The 20,193-nt window shown below is 39.9% G+C and overlaps 1 protein-coding gene across 1 annotated transcript in view; it reads right to left on the minus strand.

The window, feature by feature from the left end:
- The window catches only part of LOC120561038 (voltage-dependent N-type calcium channel subunit alpha-1B-like), a 261,579-nt gene that overhangs the window by 207,961 nt on the left and 33,425 nt on the right, over positions 1 to 20,193 (minus strand). The gene's annotated exons all lie outside the window — the stretch shown is intronic.

Here is a 20,193-nt window from a genome sequence, read left to right on the forward strand (position 1 = left end):
GAATTTAGGGACTGTTCGGTATTTATGGAAAGGACCACCGGAGGAAAATAGGGGAGTTTTTTTCACCCAAGGATCACCCAACTTTTGTATTCAGGAGAACATCAAAATTTCAAAGTGGTATGTTTGGTGAATATTTATCTATGTAGCTCACATATAAATACAAAACTGCTTTGCTAGCTCCATCGTGTTGTAACTAAGACATCTGCTGAAAAAATAATTTTATTCATTAGCATGATTGCCTACTGTTTGGTTCAAAAACATCCAAAACACCGTACGAAAATATAGCGGACCAGACGCAAGCTTTTATTTAGAAAAGTCGAAGCTCGCGGACAGCACCAGCCAGGAGGACATGAGACGAGGGGGGTCTCGAGACTGCAGCCATACCCGACTCAAATATCCTTTCGGTCCAGGTGATTATTTGTGAAATAATGCAAACGACAGCCTTTTCAAGGCATTTGAGAAGGAAGGAGTGGTAGCATGCAAGCTCCCAATGATGCACGTCTGAGAAATGGAGTTTTGGATAATGTTCAGCTTTGGCAGCTTTACTTATGCTAAAATATACTGAGGACTGAGGAAGCCTACTGTCGTCACTAGGCTTCCTCAGTCATCCATAGCAACCAGTGTTGAATTTGTTATTACCCAGTGTGCTTTGTTGGTGTTGGGTCTCAATGTTTTATTGTTTTATTTCATGTGAATACTAGTTTACTAGATGAGTAATTTAGTATTTGAAGTAATGCAGTAATGCAGGAAGTGTGCATTTAGTTTCCATGTTTATTGTGTTTCCACAACAATGTTAGTGAGTAAATTTACTGAAATGGCCCCCACACCATAACAGAGGAGTGGGATGTGTCAGATGAGAATGCAGAGGTTTAGTCACGTATGTCATGACTGTAAAAAAAACAATGGGCATCTGTACATCTTTGCCAAGCGCAAACAAGCACAGAAGGCATCAATAAATTGTTGGGGAGGGTCATCCCTTTTTTTCCATATCATTTTGGATGGTCATACAAAATATATTGCTGGTGAAGGGAGGGTCAGGTCTATTTTGGCTAAAGATCCCAAAACTCCTCCGGTAGCCCCTGAAATAAATAACGAACAGTCCCTTAGCGGACTGTTTTTCTGCTTGGTGTGGAGATGTGTTAGCATTCTCAGTTATATATATTTTTTTATTTGTTTAAAATATGCAGAAAATTCTGCAGCTGCAGATTTCGTGTGGCCCTGATTATAACAAAATAGGCAGTAGAGGGTACTAGCATCCACAGTAAGGACATTCTTGTCCATATGTCTAACTCTTCTGACAGCTGCTGTGTACTTCCTTTAACTGTCTGACTTTTCTGTTGGTTATATATATAAATATCCTCATGTGCAACTACTCTACTACTATGTGTGGTAGATAGCTTAATTTTAACAACCATTAAAACAATAATTTCAAGGAAAAATTAGGATGAAGACTGGTAAAAGGGGGGAAATGGGTATTCTGGTTCTTTCCAAATGTAACAAAGTCAGCCTGCCAGCTACTCTAAAACTGACTAATTATCATTTTATATCTCAACTATTTAATCCATACAAAACCTGAAGATTTAAGGAGATTCAGACAGAGAGCAAAGCCACTTGCCATCTGCTCAAATTTGACCGCAGGATCATTTGTGTAGTTTGATATTCCCTAAAAAAACAATTCACCAACTTTACAAAGTACCACTAGCGAGCCACGAAACGTGAGTGTGGGAGCGTGTATGTGTTTAGCTCAGCCTCTGACTGAACATTCTGAACAAAACCTCAGTTTAAATATCTCTCTCCATTTCATTATATTTCAATCCCAACTCCAAAATATTTTAATAATTGAAACTTCCCCACTGGGGACCAATAAAAATGAAATTATTTTTAAAAAAGTACAAAAATAAATAAATAATATTTTTTCATTGACACAGTTTAGCTTCAGCCCTATCTCAGCTTCTCCCAGCTCTCTCTACTCCCTCAGCCATGGACCAGACAGATACTCTACCTATCCATCATCACCGTGTGATTGTAAAATCCTGTGCTCCTGCAAAGTGGAACATTATATTTATTAATTAAGCTATTATTTTAAGTCATAATTTTCTCCCTAAATGGTCTTCATACTGTGACAACAGTCCCACTGCTGGCACTGTATGTTAGTGTGATGTGGAAAGTGACATCAGGATGGACGTCAGACTCTCCAGGGGATCCTTCAACGGTCTTATGGCCCTCCTTGCCACTGAATGAGGGACCTTGTGTCTTCATCTGTCCCTAACGAGATGGATTATATACATCATATCAAGGCAGAAACAGCACTGTTGATACGTTCTAACATTACTGTTAACGTTACTGGCTGATAATCATCGGCTAATAGCTATGTTACGAAGCTAACGTTCACCGCTGAATATTTACAACTTGTTAAGATCACACAACTAACACTAAAATCTTCTACAGTGAGGACGACTATTCAACACAATAAACAACACCAAAAGTATGCCACAACACATTTGCCATTGTTTAACTGTGTCGCTGTTAGCTAAGGTTATCTTGCTGATTTGGTGGTTCAAGTGATACGTTTTTGGCAACTGCTGTTGTGGTCCTGCTCGATGCCCACCCATCCCGCCCTGCACTGACAGCTGCTGCTGTGGTCCTTCTTGATGTAGTGTTAGTGGAAATACTTAAGGAACCTTTGTATGGAACCCATGTAACCGGGTAGGGGTAAGTTTAATAAAGGTGCACGGTACTGACGATGCAGTCACGTCTTCTTGTGTCTCCCAGTTGAACACTTGATGCCCACCCATCCCGCCCTACACTGGCAGCTGCTGCTGTGGTCCTGCTCGATGCCCTGGACTGCTAGAACTAACTAACTAACTACTATTTTTTCTAGTCATAGTTCGATTATCTTTATTGCTACTATAATATATATACCCTGCAGTGCCCTGCTACGCCCTGCAGTGCTCTGCTACATCCTGCTACGCCCTGCAGTGCTCTGCTACGTCATCATGAACTACTATTTCTAGTCATAGTTCCATTATCTTTATTGTGACTATAATTGCCACTGTTCATCAGACCCTAAACTGCATATTTTTATTATTAATACATATTTTATTAATATAGGCAAATAAAAATTGATGTGAAAAAAAGCCTGCAAGACCATATTCTACAGTAATTGTAGGCCTACATGTTTAATGAACAAAACAAAGAAATAACTCATCCCTCAGTAACATAGCATTAAAGTGTCACTTTAGTCTTCTTCAGAGTCATCATTTTCCTCCTCAGACATCTCCTTCTCATCTTCAAGTTGGGTCTTTCTCTTCTTGGCTCCTCTTTCCAGGAAATCTGGCCTCCTGCTCTGACACTGGCCTGATGCCACAGCTGTAAGGCTGAGTCGGGATCAAAATCTTGTTTGTATTTTCTGACGAAACGTAGGTTCGACAGTAAGCAGTGCTCGAAGTGGGCCGGTACTGCCGGCACTTCTACATTTTACTCTTAAGCGTACCTGCACTTTTTCTTGCATACCGCTACTTCTCGCATGTAGCCGGTTTACTGACAGAGAAAGCGTCAGTGTCAGAGAGATTGACCCTAACGTTACATAAACTACACTACCCAGAGGGCACTACGTGACTCACCTCAGATCTTGACGAAGTGAGTCGAGTTTGTAAGTCATTACAAGTACTAAAAGAATGCGTGTGCCAGAGCCAGACACGTCAACAGCGGTCCAAGTCCAACCAGAATCATCAGGTAAGATTCATGAGCTTCAAAATAACGTTAACGTTGATGTGAGCGGAACAGCTAGCGTTAATGAGGAGTCTGCAGCTACCAACCTTAACGTTACCTTAGTCAATGACAACGACGTCAACAATAATGTGAGTAACGAAACACATGGATGGCCTGACTGTTGGTCAAGGGACCAAATGATGTATTTTTGCTCCACGAACAGCTGGCTCATTTTTAAAGATAAACTGGGCTGCAAAACATGTAGCAGTCCCGTCACTTGCTGGCCAGACAGAGAAGGGACTAGCTGTTGAGAGAATCTCACACTCACACACACACACACACACACACACACACAACTTGTTTAAATAAATACATTTATGTTGTTAATAAATAACAATACATTATTGTTGTACCAGAATATCTCCAAGTTTAGTTTTTCACTGTAGAAATCTCAAATGTCATAATGATTTGCCAATGCAGAGAGTACCGGCACCTTTTTTTTTTTTTCCACTTCAAGCACTGACAGTAAGTAGCCTACCATGGACTGGTCGTTGGGAAGGTAGGCCCTCAACAGTTTGTACATTCATAGTTACTGCTGACCCTGCGGCGGGCCTCTTAACACCGAGGAAATGTCGCCACATTTTTTAACCGATAATTTTCCTTTCGTCTGTACCTCAGCTCAGCTACATGTGTCATGGACTAGCGCTGAAAACCAATCAAATGAGTTCTGTTGCACGACTAAAACACGTTCCACCAAAACAAGTTCCTTCCTGACGGCACCACTGCTTTTTCCGCCCAAGACGCCACTGTGGCTGGTATACAAGGCAAAGTCATCCGCCACTTTGAAAAAGTACCCGCCCTTGGCTGGTGGCGGGTGCTAATTTCCCACCCTGCTTACAGTACCCGAGTAAATGTAATTAGTTACATTCCACCACTGGTGTTAAGTCTGTAAAAATTTAAACAATTCTTTGTGTGTATTATGTGCTGCCAAAATTCTTTTTTTCCTGTATTGCCACCGTTTATCATACCAACTGCTATAATTTCTCTATACAGTACAGACTGTATCTGTGTCTATGTTTCCCAACCGGCTGCGGCAGAGGGCTGCCCACCAAGAGTCAGGGTCTGTCCGAGGTTTCAGCCTGTTTAAAGGTTTAAAGTTTATCCTCGCCACTGTTGCACCAAATTCTTGCTCTTGGGGGGAATTGTTGGGTCTTTGCAAATGTTAGTGTTGTCTAGACCTACTCCATCTGTAAAGTGTCCTGAGATAACCCCTGTCATGATTTGACACTTTAAATAAAATGTCATTGAATTGAATTAGAATCGGCCAGAGGCAACCAAATTTGTGCTTTTATGTATATCAAGCAATATATCAAGCAATCTCAGCCGATGTCCTTTGTAACATGTGAAACATAAAGACACTTATATCTGATACTTCAAACCTTCAGTCTTTCTAATTGTTTAATTTGTTCTACAGTGATGATTACCAACAGGATGATGAAGAGCATAGCACCTCGCCTGTAGGATAAGCTGACCGAACCCTTGCTGAAGAGCCTAGCACCTCTCCTGCAGGAGAACATGCGAGGGCCACTGCTGAAGATACTACCACCTCTGCTGCAGGACAAGATGCCAGCCTCTATGTTTCTACAGAAAGAGAGCAGCCCCCCCAGCATGGAAGAGCTCGTAGACGGACTAGACGACGATCTCCTTCTCCACCACACAGCAGGGCACAGGGATCCAGGTCCAAGCTCTTTGTTTTGGCTGACAGCAGCAATGGCTACACTGTGGACTTTACTGTGTACACTGGAAAGTCACAGTTTGTCTCAGGCGTTGGACTTGCATATGACTCTGTGATGTCCCTGATGAACAAAGAATATCTGGGCAGTGGCTTTCATCTCTATGTGGATAATTTCTACACCAGTCCAAAACTCTTCAAGGATCTGTTTAGCCTGAATGTCGGAGCATGTGGCACATACAGAGGCAATAGAAAAGATGTTCCCCACACAGACTCGAATGAGATGAAGAAAAATGCTCCTAGAGGCTCCATCAGGTGGATTTGTGAAGGCCCACTGGTTTTTGTGAAGTGGATGGACACACGTGAGGTATCTATCTGCTCTACAATCCACCCGGCATTCTCTGGAAAGACTGTGAAGAGGAGAGTCAAAACACGGGGTGGCGACTGGACCACCGAATGCATTCCATGCCCAACACCTATCAGGGATTATAACAAGCACATGGGCGGTGTTGATATGTCTGACCAGCTGATACAGTATTACTCTGTACATCACAAGAGCATGCGCTGGTACCGGACCTTGTTCTTTCACTTCCTGGACATTGCAGCCACAAACAGCTACCTCCTCCACAAGGAGCTTTGCAGAGAGAAGCAGGAGGAACCTACCCTGGAAATCCAGAGTTTTTGTGAGAGCACAATATGATTTTTTTTTAGATTAGATTAAACTTTATTGTCATTGTGCAGAGTACAAAGACAGCGAAATGCATGTTATAAGAGCAGAATAAATATGGCTTTGTAATATGAACAATGTATGAACAACATGTACAGATATGTGCAATGTAGTAGCAGTGACATTATAATAAGTAGTAAGAATAACATATATATATATATATATATATATATATATATATATATATATATATTAATATGCAATGTAACAGAATATATAATTAGAAAAACTGAATAAATATGGATATACTGAATGAACCATATATACAGATATGTACAGTATGTACAGTTATGTGCAGTGTGGTAACATTATAAGAGTAGTAAGAATAAATGTATGTGCAGGATGACTTGTATGAAGAGCAGTAGACTATGGCTATGTATAAGTGTAATTACAGAAAAAAAAATACAAAAATACAATGAACTAAATACAACCAGAAAATATACAGAACCTCAGTATGAATATCTCTCCATGTCATTATATTGCAATCCTAACTCCAAAATAATATTTTTCCACTTCTCCTTCCACCGACACAGTTCAGCTTCAGCCCTATCTCAGCTTGTCCCAGCTCTCTCTATTCCCTCAGCCATGGACCAGACCGATACTGTACCTATCCATCATCCCAGTCAGACAAGAGAGGAGGGAGGATCCCAACAACTCAACTTCAACAACAGAACTCAGAGGTCACTTCCTCAGTGCTCTCCAATCATACTCAAATGATAAACGAGAGGGAAAGGCGACAGAAAGTGAAGAACACAGTAGTTGCAAATAATTGACACTGCTTTACTGTAATGTAGTGTCTGAGTGTGCTTATATCAGGGTTTACACTTGCACTCAAATGTAAATGGACTGCATTTATATAGCGCTTGTCTAGTCTTAAGGACTACTCAAAGAGCTATTACATAGTACAGGGACCATATACCACACACACACACACACACACACAGACACACACACACACTGGTGTCTGAGGCTGCCACCACCTGCTCACCAGATAAACATCACACACATTTACATTCCAATGGCAGGGTTCAGTGTCTTGCCCAAAGACACTCCGACCTGGCCAGGGACCGAACCCCCAACCTTCCGATCGGTAGGCAACCCCCTAGCACACATGGCAGTGTGTTGTACTACTACACATGCTGATACATTAGTACTAAGGAATAATATTAAGTTATGTTGTGAATAATTAGTGAAGGTGAAGTGTGTGACATGAAATTGTTTAGACTGCTTCGTCCAATGTCCAATTTCAGGTAAAGAGTCAGATATAACTAACTTTACTTGCATAAAGTGATATTTTAGATGGCTCTTTTTTTGTTCTGGTTCAAAATTGTAGTATCAAGTATTAAGTCCCATATACTCATTATAAGCATACTGCATGTAAGAATATGTACTATTTCCCCCAATTTCATCAGCCAGGCTATGGGATAATATAAAGAGAGCCCATCATCATTTCACCCCAACAGGGTGATGCAGGACTCTGCATTAAATCAGCCTGAAGTTCAATTCGCAATAATGACCGACTTACTCTACATTATACCACCTATTACACTGCTCCTCATACACTAATGAAACATAAACCTAAACATTAACATTTGACCACTATGTACAGATAGAAGTACGCATATAAAAAAGTGTATACACATATATAATATACACTCACCTAAAGGATTATTATGAACACCCTACTAAGACCGTGTTTGACCCCCTTTCGCCTTCAGAACTGCCTTAATTCTTCGTGGCATTGATTCAACAAGGTGCTGGAAGCATTCTTTAGAAATGTTGGCCCATATTGAGAGGATAGCATCTTGCAGTTGATGGAGATTTGTGGGATGCACATCCAGGGTATGAAGCTCCCGTTCCACCACATCCCAAAGATGTTCTCTTGGGGCCCATTTTAGTACAGTGAACTCATTGTAATGTTCAAGAAACCAATTTGAAATGATTCAAGCTTTGTGACATAGTGCATTATCCTGCTGGAAGTAGCCATCAGAGGATGGGTACATGGTGGGCATAAAGGGATGGACATGGTCAGAAACAATGCTCAGGTAGGCTGTGGCATTTAAACAATGCCCAATTGGTATTAAGGGGCCTAAAGTGTGCCAAGAAAACATTCCCCACACCATTACACCACCACCACCAGCCTGCCCAGTGGTAACAAGGCATGACGGATCCATGTTCTTATTCTGTTTACGCCAAATTCTGACTCTACCATCTGAATGTCTCAACAGAAATCGAGACTCATCAGACCAGGCAACATTTTTACAGTCTTCAACTGTCCGATTTTGGTGAGCCTGTGCAAATTGTAGCCTCATTTTCCTATTTTTAGTGGAGATGAGTTGTACCCAGTGGGGTCTTCTGCTGGTGTAGCCCATCCGCCTCAAGGTTGTGCGTGTTGTGGCTTCACAAATACTTTGCTGCATACCTCGGTTGTAACGTTTGGTTATTTGAGTCAAAGTTGATCTTCTGTCAGCTTGAATCAGTCGGCCCATTCTCCTCTGACCTCTAGCATCAACAAGGCATTTTCGCCCAGAGGACTGCCGCATACTGGATGATTTTGTGCGTGAAAATCCCAGTAACTGAGCAGATTGGGAAATACTCAGACCAGCCCGTCTGGCACCAACAACCATGCCACGCTCAAAGTTGCTTAGATCACCTTTCTTTCCCATTCTGACATTCAGTTTGAAGTTCAGGAGATTGTCTAGACCTGGACGACACCCACAAATGCATTGAAGCAGCTGCCATGTGATTGGTTGATTAGATAATTGCATTAATGAGAAATCTTACAGGTGTTCCTAATAATCTTTAAGGTGAGTGTATATATACATATGAACAAACAGTATACAAATACATAATGAATATTAATGGCAGGTGTGGAAGTAACTAATTACATTTACTGTCATTACTGTCAATACTGTATCAAGGTGAATAAGATCATGATTAACCATGCCGGAAAGGAGCCAAATCAACTGCTGCAGCACAGAAGAAGTGTGTGTGTGTGTGTGTGTGTGTCTGAAGCAGTGCAGAGCTCCAGAGAAGGGACACTCTGCACTAAGCTAACAAGCTGGAAGAAATACATCTAAATGTGTTTGTTCACTGGCCAAGTGTCGGGGGGGTGGGGGTCATTACAAGGTTCCACCCAGGCCAGGACTTGTACAGAGAGTCTAGGTTAATGGATGTACATTGCTGTGATAAAGCCTGACATCCGGTGCATCTGTCACGCACCGGATGTCCCTCTCCCTCGACTATCTCCACTATTTTTTTTTAAATGACAAAATGCAATATTCAAAGATACAGGTAAACAAAATTAGCACACATACATCAAAAATAATATGTACAAAACAATATGATGAATATGAAGTGAGAACATAAAGAATAAATTGCATGAAAAACAAAACAGGAGAACATCTATACACAAATAAAATCTTATCCAGTGAAAGGATTTGGGGAAAAATGATATATAGTTTCCAAAAGCTTAATACTTATTGATGTTTATCAAACTGAGTAAATAATTCAGTTTTATGAGACAAGGTAAAAAAAAGTTGTCATATGGAATAATGACATGAATGAGTTATTGTGCCATTATCTGGATTATCACACAAAAACTGCAAACTACTGTTAAAAGCATATGTATTTCTTTTTGTGGGGTGACTAAACAATGAAATCAAACAGAGGGATGATTTTATAAAGTTTATAAAAATATATGGTAAAGATAAGATAAAGAAAAGATATTTGACCAACACAAAAAGGACACCTGAATATAGGAATTGAAAAGTGAAAGTGCATTGTTTCAATTCAATTCAATTCAACTTTATTTATAGTATCAAATCATAACACGAGTTATCTCGAGACACTTTACAGATAGAGTAGATCTAGACCACACTCTATAATTTACAAAGCCCCAACAATTCCAACAATTACAGTAATTCCCTCAAGAGCAGGCAGTGCGACAGTGGGGAGGAAAAACTCCCTCTTGGGAAGAAACCTGGGACAGACCCAGGCTCTTGGTAGGCGGTGTCTGATGGTGCCGGTTGGGGATATGATGAAGAGTGGCAGTAATAGTCACATTGTTGCATGTTGTATTGTTGTAAGAGTACGTTTTTTTATGACCTACAATTTTGTATGCTGTATAATTTGTTTATTTCTGTAATAATATGATTTTGTAAAGTTTTTTTGTTTGTTGGTGAAATGGGATTGATTTATCTTTCTCTTTGTGTTTAATCTTTGTTTTATGTTTTTTTTTTTTCTTCTTTTACATCATAATGTTCATTGTTTAAAAAAAATCTAAAATCAAATCAAAGATAATATCTCTAAGGTTAAACAGAGTAGACACAGTTAGTTGGTTCAAATCGCTATTGCCATCTATTTTGCAAGGGCACCGTCACTGCATCTGGTTGTGATTGGTTTAAAGAAATGCAAACAAGCCAGAGCAATTTTTCCCTTATCCCAGAACAGATATGCGGTGTAGCCACACCATACTCCAGCGCCGACACACCGCTGTGGAGATAGGTCTGCCAATGCGAGACAAGTGAACAATACATAAATGAACAACAATGGAATGAAATTGAGGATGACGTCATTGTGGGGAATGGCACTATTGTACCTGGCTTAATCACTTATTTATTACACCACCCCCGGAGCATTCTAAGTGGCCCATATAAAACACACTTACAATGTTGTGTGACCCAACAGGTGCATGCTGGGTCTGGCTAAATGCTAGCATGGGTCAATCCTCCAGCGGTTCGCTGAGGAACTTTTACCTTCAGTGAGGTGTGGGATGCCTTTCTGCTGTATGTGACAACGTTCCCCAATGTGACTGCAGATCCTCTTTCAGCTCAAAATGTTTGAAACAGGGCTGTCAAAATAATGTGTTCATTTCAATTAAGCTACGCAAAGCCTTTCACTGTGTTTACCTTTGTTAAATTGCCTGAAAACAACACCCAGCTGCTACAGTATAACCATACAGACCTCTTATCAGACTGCTTGGCCATAACATTTCTCCATTCTTGGCTAAGATGGACAGGATAGCGCTGCAGCGCTCCCCTCATAGCTTAATCCCTACAGAAGGCTACGGTGAATTTCAGCCTGCATGCACGTTAGTGCAAAAAGTTTGTGGACTGCCGAGACGTCACTCTGCTCTAAATCCTGTGTGTGTGTGTGTGTGTGTGTGTGTGTGTGTGTGTGTGTGTGTGTGTGTGTGTGTGTGTGCATAGAGAAACACGATCATAAATAACAGCAAAATGCAGTAAAGACTCTCACACTGAGCTGAAATGGAGTCAAATTCGGGTCCAGCCCAAATATTGATGGGCTATATGTGAACAACACACATAATTACAAAGCATGTAATCAACAGCCCTGGTTTAATTATTTCAGAAGCGCAGTGGGACAGAGGCTGAGTTAGGACACAGAGAAGATTCTTTACGAGACATGATTTATATGGCTAGTTGTTACAACTATCATTTCCCAGTGTGTCGTGAAATGTAGATCCTCTCTGTTTGCTTTTGGTGCAAAGAGTTAAGAGGCTTTAGTTCTGACATCAGAGCTGAAAGCTTTGTCATGGGATGTTGAGCTGCTTTATCACCAAAAACTGTCTATTACACCACTACTAGTTCCACTTCGCGGGCCTTACCGGCTGATTCAAACAACAGTATTGCCCTGGCATACAAGTGCTTAATAGCAGCTCATTGTCAATTTAATTTGCCAGTTTGTCCAACAACTCATTCAACATGAATTACAAGTCCATTATTTGCATTCCGGGGGAGGTTCACTGACTCTGTAATTACGGCTGTGTAGGAAACCCTGCGTGTGCAGACACACACGCATTTTCCAAGCCCTGTGTTCAGTGACACAGGCAGGCAGTATATAGACAGGCTGAATCAGATAACTGCTTCACTGTGCCTGTGGAAAAGAACATCTCACACTCAGCCGGCGTCATGGTACACAAGCTCCACCTGGAAGCTCCATTAGCAGCAGGCTGCAGCAAGTGAAGTGGAAAGCAGCCAATTATGTCGGGAGGAGACATTGAGCTCAGCCGCATAAAATTCCCAAACTGACACATTCATAAGCAGACATATATACAGGCATGCTCTTTGGCAAAAACACAGGACATGTTTATGTACATGCACACACACTCTCCGTTGTAGCACTGCAGGTTTTTGTTATACATAGTAATTTCCTTTGAAAGGCCTGAATTGACAGCCATTCACGGATACTTTGGCGTAAGTAGATTTGGGTAGCTATGATGCAGCACGAGGCTGCCTTACATATACATTTAAAACCCTAGAGTCAAAGCTGTACTAGTTTTCTGTCAACAAAAGGTTTTTAAATTCCAAACAAACCACCGGTTAACAGTTTGCCACAACTTAGTCTGGATCAACGTGGTGCATTTCCACATACCGGATGCCCCGCTGCTTCTGCTCTCTGTGTGTTAAGAGTTCTCAAAATCCCTTTGCAACAACCTTCAAGCTAGCAAGTTACACACTGCAAATGGCAAGTTTTGAAGAACATTTAGATTGTACAATAAGCCAGCCTGCTTTGTTCTTTCTGGGAATTATTGTTAAGATTAAGAGGGACTATGTTTACGGCATTTACTATCTAACTGGAACGTTTTGTGACCGATTGGCGGGGATTGCTATAGACCAGGGGTCTTCAACGTTTTTTAAACCAAGGACCCCTTAACTGAAAGAGAGACGGAGCAGGGACCCCCTACTACATGTATTGTATAAAAAAAAGTTGCATATTAAACTGGGCCTACAATAAAGTGGAGAGCGGCCTTTATACATACCATTTTTAGTGCATAGAATACTAAGCTATTAAAATAATAACTTTGGGCTGGATTTTATAAAGGGTGAGGCTATTGGCACCCCTGGTACAATTAGCAGAGTATGCTATTCGTACCATGGTGAAATTAGAAATGAATGCTATTCGTACCCCGCCGGTTCACACAGCAATGTGTTCTATTAATACCCCGTCTGGTACAAATATCAATGTATGCTATTTGCACCCCTGTGCATTTACAGTACCTTGGCATATAGTTACACACAGTTATCCATACTACTCATGTATTACACCTTTTTGGAATATTATCGCCCTGACATTCTTACCCTAACCATAACCAATCCCACTCCTCTTGCCTAAACCTAACCAACCCAACCAGAGCAGGCATATTCATGAGTCTTCCCCTACCACCCTGCAAAAAAATTTGCGTTCGCAATTGCACGCAAATTATTGCAATTGCACGCAAATTATCTAATCCAAAATGAAAAAAACAAGATCGCCTCACCAGGCAATCAAACTCCTGACTCCCAGACCAAAGCTCAGTGTTCTAACCACTCACCTAGCAGTTCTTACAGAATGAGCTATAAAATTAACTATAATTTGGTGGCCCCCCAGCAGTGACTTTGAGGACCGCCTAGGGGTCCCGGACCCCCTGTTGAAGACCTCTGCTATAGACAAAGTACACATGGCGATATACTGTCACTGTTAAGAGCAAATTATGTTGTAATGTATCCTGATAATTTAATCTGCTTACGTTATTGTATTGTGTGAACAGCTAACTTAATTTAATATTTTATGTGGCGTTTTCTTTAGGAGGATGCAAATGTTCCACCAAAACAAGTTCCTTCCAAGTCTATTTTGCAGAGGCACCGTCGCTGTGTCCGTAATTAGCGCAGCACAAGATGATTGTGGTTTAAGGAAATGCAAACAAGCCTCGTGTTTTTTCCTCCTATCCCATAATGTATGTGTGCTGTAGCCGGACCTTACTCCACATCACTGTGGACATAGGTCTGGCAATGCAAGACTAGCCACAACTAAAAGAGGACCCAGTTTTAAACTCTGTTGCATTCCATGTAAAAATCTGGTTAATATGTAAGACTGTACACAGAACGATGAGTTGTCATGATGGACTTATGATCAAAGTGCATTGGTAACTCACTGTCAGACCATCTCAGCCCTTCAAATTTCACAGAAAGTTTCACCACAGAATGAGATCTGGGAGAGACATCCAGCACCCATACAAACATCCGGTGCCATGAAGTCAGTTAAGCAAGGTGAAGGATGAGTGCAACTGAGGAAAGAGCTTTTTCTCCTGTTTAATTTATGATCTTACAGTACAGAGACACCTAGCTAGGGCATAGTTTATTTAGGATTCTACTACAAGTCTAATCTGAGTCAGGAAACACATTAAATAAGAATGTAGTCATCTCCAGGTTTGGGAAATGGACAAAAATATAGCAGACGTGAAAAAAAATGCACTGTAGAGGGAAACTCTGTCTGTAAAACTGTATGCTGAACCCTGCAGTGTATTGTGCTGTGCATTGTTAGAAAAATATTTCTTTGGTATTATTATGCCAATATATGTATATATACAGTACAGGCCAAAAGTTTGGACACACCTTCTCATTCAACGCATTTCCTTTTTATTTTCATGACTATTTACATTGTAGATTCTCACTGAAGGCATCAAAACTATGAATGAACACATATGGAATTATGTACTTAACAAAAAAGTGTGAAATAACTGAAAACATGTCTTATATTTTAGATTCTTCAAAGTAGCCACCCTTTGCTTTTTTATTAATAAGGGAAAAAATTCCACTAATTAACCCTGACAAGGCACACCTGTGAAGTGAAAACCATTTCAGGTGACTACCTCATGAAGCTCATTGAGAGAACACCAAGGGTTTGCAGAGTTATATTTTTATATTGATTTGGCCATTATCAGTGTTATTTTAAGCAGTATTTTAATATTAACAGTTAACTTCCAAGCTTGACCTATTTTCCTTAGTTTTTATGTCTAAGTGACTGATGGGAACGACAATCTTCGAAATTGGTCCAGTATTAAGCAAGACCGCTGCAGTCAACAGCGGGGAAACAAGCTACAATGTTATTGAGCACCTTCAATTTACGTCCATTAAAAGTGCTGTTTTACCACTGACATTGTCAGATTATTGTTCTAGGTGTATTTTGTTAAAGAGTAAGATCCTATTTGTTTAACATGAAATATCCCCGAAATTGCCCCCCAAAAAAACACCAGATGACATTTAAATATAAATAATTTTATCATTGTAAAACACACTTTATTCAAAGTCAACAGAAATCAAAATAAAATTATCAAAAGCCATCTTAGTTCTTCTTTCCACTGTTCCAACAATCACCGCTCTGGTTTGGTTGAAATAAACCCTGAATTCACCCATTTACATGTGGAAATATCATATGAGATCAATATGCTGGCTCTATACACGCTAAAAGTATTGTTTATTTAAATGGCCTCTGGTGGGATAGCGCTTTCTAAGCTGCTTCTGGTTAAACAAAAAGTATCACCCTGAAGCAGCAGGGCGGAGAAGAGGGGGGTTTAGGGTTCAGACTCTGTGAAAAATCTGATTAACGGTGCATTAGTTGCTTTGCTCGGACTGCTTTTCTTTTATCACCTGGATATTTTTCTGCCAATTGGTAAAGAGGGGGAAGAAGGGTAGAGTAAAGAAGGGAGAAGGTGGATATGAGGGATGATAACAAAAACCTAAGTGAAGGGTGAGGAAGGCAAGTTGAATCAGAACAGGGAGAGATGGCTGGAAGGACAGACAGTAGGGCTGAGACAATCTGCTTTTGTCCCAATTCGATTCTTTCACGATATATGCGTGCCGATTCAATTTGTATCGCGATTTTCATTTATAGCGATTCTAGAAGTATTGCAGTTCGATAGTATTGAGTATTGCGGTTTTCTTTTCCTTCTTTAACAAAAACAAAAGTTGAATAATACACTTCTAGAGACAATAGATCATGAGACATTTATAAAAACTAATTGTTTTCTAAGAACAATGCGCATCACATGTTAGTCTGTCAGTCTGATATTTATTTAATTTGTAAAGAAGAACATAACGTATTTTCTGCTCTTGGTATGTTTTTCTAGAAACGGATATGATGTAGTCGCTGTCAGCAGTACCGTATAAACAGAAAATATTTAGGTAAGTCATTGATAAAAATAAAAAAAAGTTCTGTTTCTGAGTTTCTGTTTCTTTAAACCAATCAATATCATCTTGGGTGGCCCTAAGCCCTAGATGCAGCGACGGTGCCCTTGCAAAGTAGATAGGGGAGATAACGGAAGAGGAGGAGAATGCCTGACAGCTGTCGCATCTCTCAAGTGCCGGATGTCAGGCTTTAGACTCGCACTGTACATCTGGTAAGCGAGACTATCTGCCCAGAGAATACAGTAGTGGTTTTGTTGCTGCTGTGTACATTCCTCCTGATGCAGGAGTGCAATTTGGTTTTTCTTTAGTTTTTTAGTTTTATTTGTGTTTATTTAAAGGGACTACAACTGCATTTTATTGTGCAACCCTGTGATGAAAATGACAATAAACGAACCTTGAATTTAAGTAGGCCTGATCATGTCCGACACATTTGTTTAGCATTGCGGTGGAGCTATCAGTGATTGAAATCTAACCCTAAACTGTAAATTAAAACGTACAGACGCTCATTAACCCCTTGTCAAGAATGTGTACAGCTTAAGTTTTTGTCCTACTAGATTTTAAAGTGACAATAATCAGGGAAATGACTGCGTTAAATAGCTATATAAAACAGATAACTAGTCTGAGCCAAAGACATACAATTTACTAAGAATTTGGCAGAAATTTTGTTTAGTTCCTCCATAGGCTTCCTCCATACCTACGCAGGGATTATGCCTCATACAACTGAACAAAGACTACGCTACTCACAGTATCTTTTTTTTGTAATTGCCTGTTTTGATTCATGTTGTTTGGCTATAATCAATGACAAATGTTCAAGGTTCAAGATGTATTCAGTATTGCATTGTAGTAATCAGCAACACTATCTATTACACCACGTTTTATGGTTATTTTTGTCCTATGGGTGGCAGTAAAAACCTTATTTATTCCTCCTCATCTAAACGTACAATTAATATTTGTTCATGACTGTGGTTGTTACTTAACAATCCCAAAACACTTTATACTTTTCCGCCTTTGACATTACTACTATAACAGATTAATTCTCATACACCTGAGGGAGATATATATACCGGTAATATAGTAGCCTGATGATGCTGATGAAAGCACTGTGAATTTGACAGAAAAGTGGGGAGGCAGACGATACAAAGAAAGGAGAACAGGGGAGTTTGAAAGATGCATAGTCAACTGATGAAGAGACACAGAGAGAGACCGGGAAGAAGGAAGAGAGGGATGCTTGAAGAGGGGAAGCCACAGTGGAGACGGATGGAGGTGTCGCCATAGAAACAAGGGAGGCTCCACTGATCTCATTAGAGACAAACAGCCAGGAGACCAACACTGGCTCAAATAGTTAACAGACTGTGTGTTTCTTTACATACACATATTCATATCTATACAGTACGGTTAGGGAGCTCTTGTGCTATAAAGAATGATATACTACTTATATAACTTATATAATACTTAATGTCTAATGACAACTTGGAAAATTGTCTGGACTACTATTGTGGTGTGTCAGGTTGCCAACAAAGCACAGGTTTATTTTTTGTCACGCCATGAAAACAGATTGGAACCAAACTAAAGAGTGAATAAGAAAGAAAGAGAAATACTTCATAAATAATAGAATAGTTCATTGTTGTCATACAGAAAGGGGATACAATGCTGAATGATAAATGCAGGAATACTCTCGTGCAAACCGAGCGACCTCGACCTCGTTCCGGGAAAAAGAAATACTGTGTAAAGGTACTAATGACAAAAACAACAGTTTGAAAAAGTAAATATTGACGAGTGAATTATTGCAGGGAAAAAAAAACGTCCCCAGTGAGTAAAGGCTATAGGGCTAGCATTACTCTATATTTTTCTTACTGTCAACAACAAACAAAACAGAAACAACAAGTTAGTCTGTCTCTTGTGAAACAGCATGGCATTAAGTTCCAATATTGGTTGGCTTTGTTATGCAGGATTGTGCCTTTGTTCCTGCAGAGTGCTTGACATCATAATTTCTTCACAACTAGAACTAGCTTTTAAAAAATCACGAGGGCTCTTGAATGTCTGCCTGGATGATTATTTAGCTTTGTTAAACTCACCTGACCTGAAAGGAGAGGAAAACTGCTTTCAAAACAGCTTTGTGATCTCATTTTGTGAGGGGTGACTTCTTTTTACTAGTGTGTGCAAGTGTGTGTTGTGTGCATACTCCGATGCGTTTGTGGGCTCCCAATTCACCAGGAAGCTCTCTGTTAATACAATTCTGCTTGTAGTTAAAAACATTAGTACTCTGAATCTTATGCTAGGGTTTGGAATCATCAGAGGCCACACAATGTGATATTATCACGATAATTATGTCACGATACATTATTATTGCGATTTGAAACATATTGCGATATTGCAATTTATTACTTTTTTTTTTTCTAATTTCAAATTATGTCCCCAAAGGAAAACTTTGTCAAAAAAACACTCAACTACACTTTCTAACTGAAAAAGCAATTGATTTTATTATTCTAGTACCAAAATGTTAAATTCCCACGTGCAATTTATATAATAAGAGATCTATACTTGGCATTCGTGTATTGATTGATTTTTACCTCCACCCCTAATATATGCACACAGAAGATGTAAAATGTGCGATAGCAAGTACATAACATTCCAGCTCATTTCCATGACAACAAATTAATCGGAAATAAGGGTGGGAGATAGAGGGGAGCATGTAGTTTCACAGAGGATGAGGTAGTTGCCACACAGTTATGAAAACCATTAACTTGATTGAGGAAAGTAATATCCCATTCAAATACAAGATCACAGCAGCAATATTCTTTTAATTCCCTAGATTTTATTTTCATAAAACATGGTGTACATATTACGCAGGTCACTATGGGTTGACTATACTGAGATAAGTTCTACATATGTGTCAAATCATCATCGACCTCTTTGCTAGCAGCTAGAAGTCTGCACGTTTGTGCACCTCAGCTGCTTCAGCAACATTTTTAACTGCAACTGACCACGACATTAATTGCAAATTAGGTTGGGGCACAAATTAGCTCGCACACAAAGCCCTGTCTAAGCAAATCCCCCCCTTCATTAGTAATTGCAAGAGCAAATTGCTTTTATTGTAAGAATAAACTGCCAGGCATTGTTGCACCCTAAAGCTGCTTTATAATTGGAGAGTTGACTCCTCTGATGTGAGATTGTTCGACAACAGAACAGCTCATGCTAGTCTGACATGTAAAGCTATGTCTTATGTAAGTGACAGCAGAGATTCTGATCTGGAGGAGCTGGCATTGTCAGGATACATTTATGTATGATAGCTCAACACCAGATATCACTCGACAGACAAATATACTGCATATATTCCTAGCCCATATGAATCTCAACATGGTAAAGTGCTGTTAGTAGTCACTGGTTCTGAGTAAAATAATAATTTGACATTTTAAGAGAAGCTACACAAGGACAAAATGCTCACCAAATCTAACCGACACTGACAAACTGCCTTGGGGCAAGAAAAAAATTGTGAATATGATGTGAGAATAATACACAAACACCAAATACTAAAATAAAATTAAACTTACAAATTAAACAGTGGGAGCGTTCGCCCCATGTTGGCTGGGTCCTGCAGCGGCGCAGGGTTCGAGTCCGACCTGCTGCCCTTTGCTGCGTGTCATCCCCCATCTCTTTCCCCTTTCATTTTTTTTTGTTGTTATTTATAATAATAATAGTAATAATAATGATGATAATAATAATAATAACTTTAGAGTCAAATGTCTAAATAACTATTGGATGAATTGCCATGGAATTTAGTACAGACATTCATGTTTCCGTCTGGATGGTGATAACATTCCCCAGTCCTTCCTTAGTTTTTTTGTGATTGTTGCGGGCAAAAATCCTTGATTATGCAGCATGTTTTCTTAAAAAATGCGATGGAATATGCAGGATATTTATGCAATTTTATGCGATGAAATTGCGGGAACTTGCAAAAATTGCGGGAACTTGCAAATACTGCAGTTTGATGAAAAAGAGAAAAAAAAAGTGATTGCCCCAACACCCTGCTTTTCGATGCTGTTCACGTCGCGTAATTA

The sequence above is a fragment of the Perca fluviatilis genome, chromosome 6 (assembly GCF_010015445.1).
Source record: "Perca fluviatilis chromosome 6, GENO_Pfluv_1.0, whole genome shotgun sequence".
NCBI classification, from domain to species: Eukaryota; Metazoa; Chordata; class Actinopteri; order Perciformes; family Percidae; genus Perca; species Perca fluviatilis.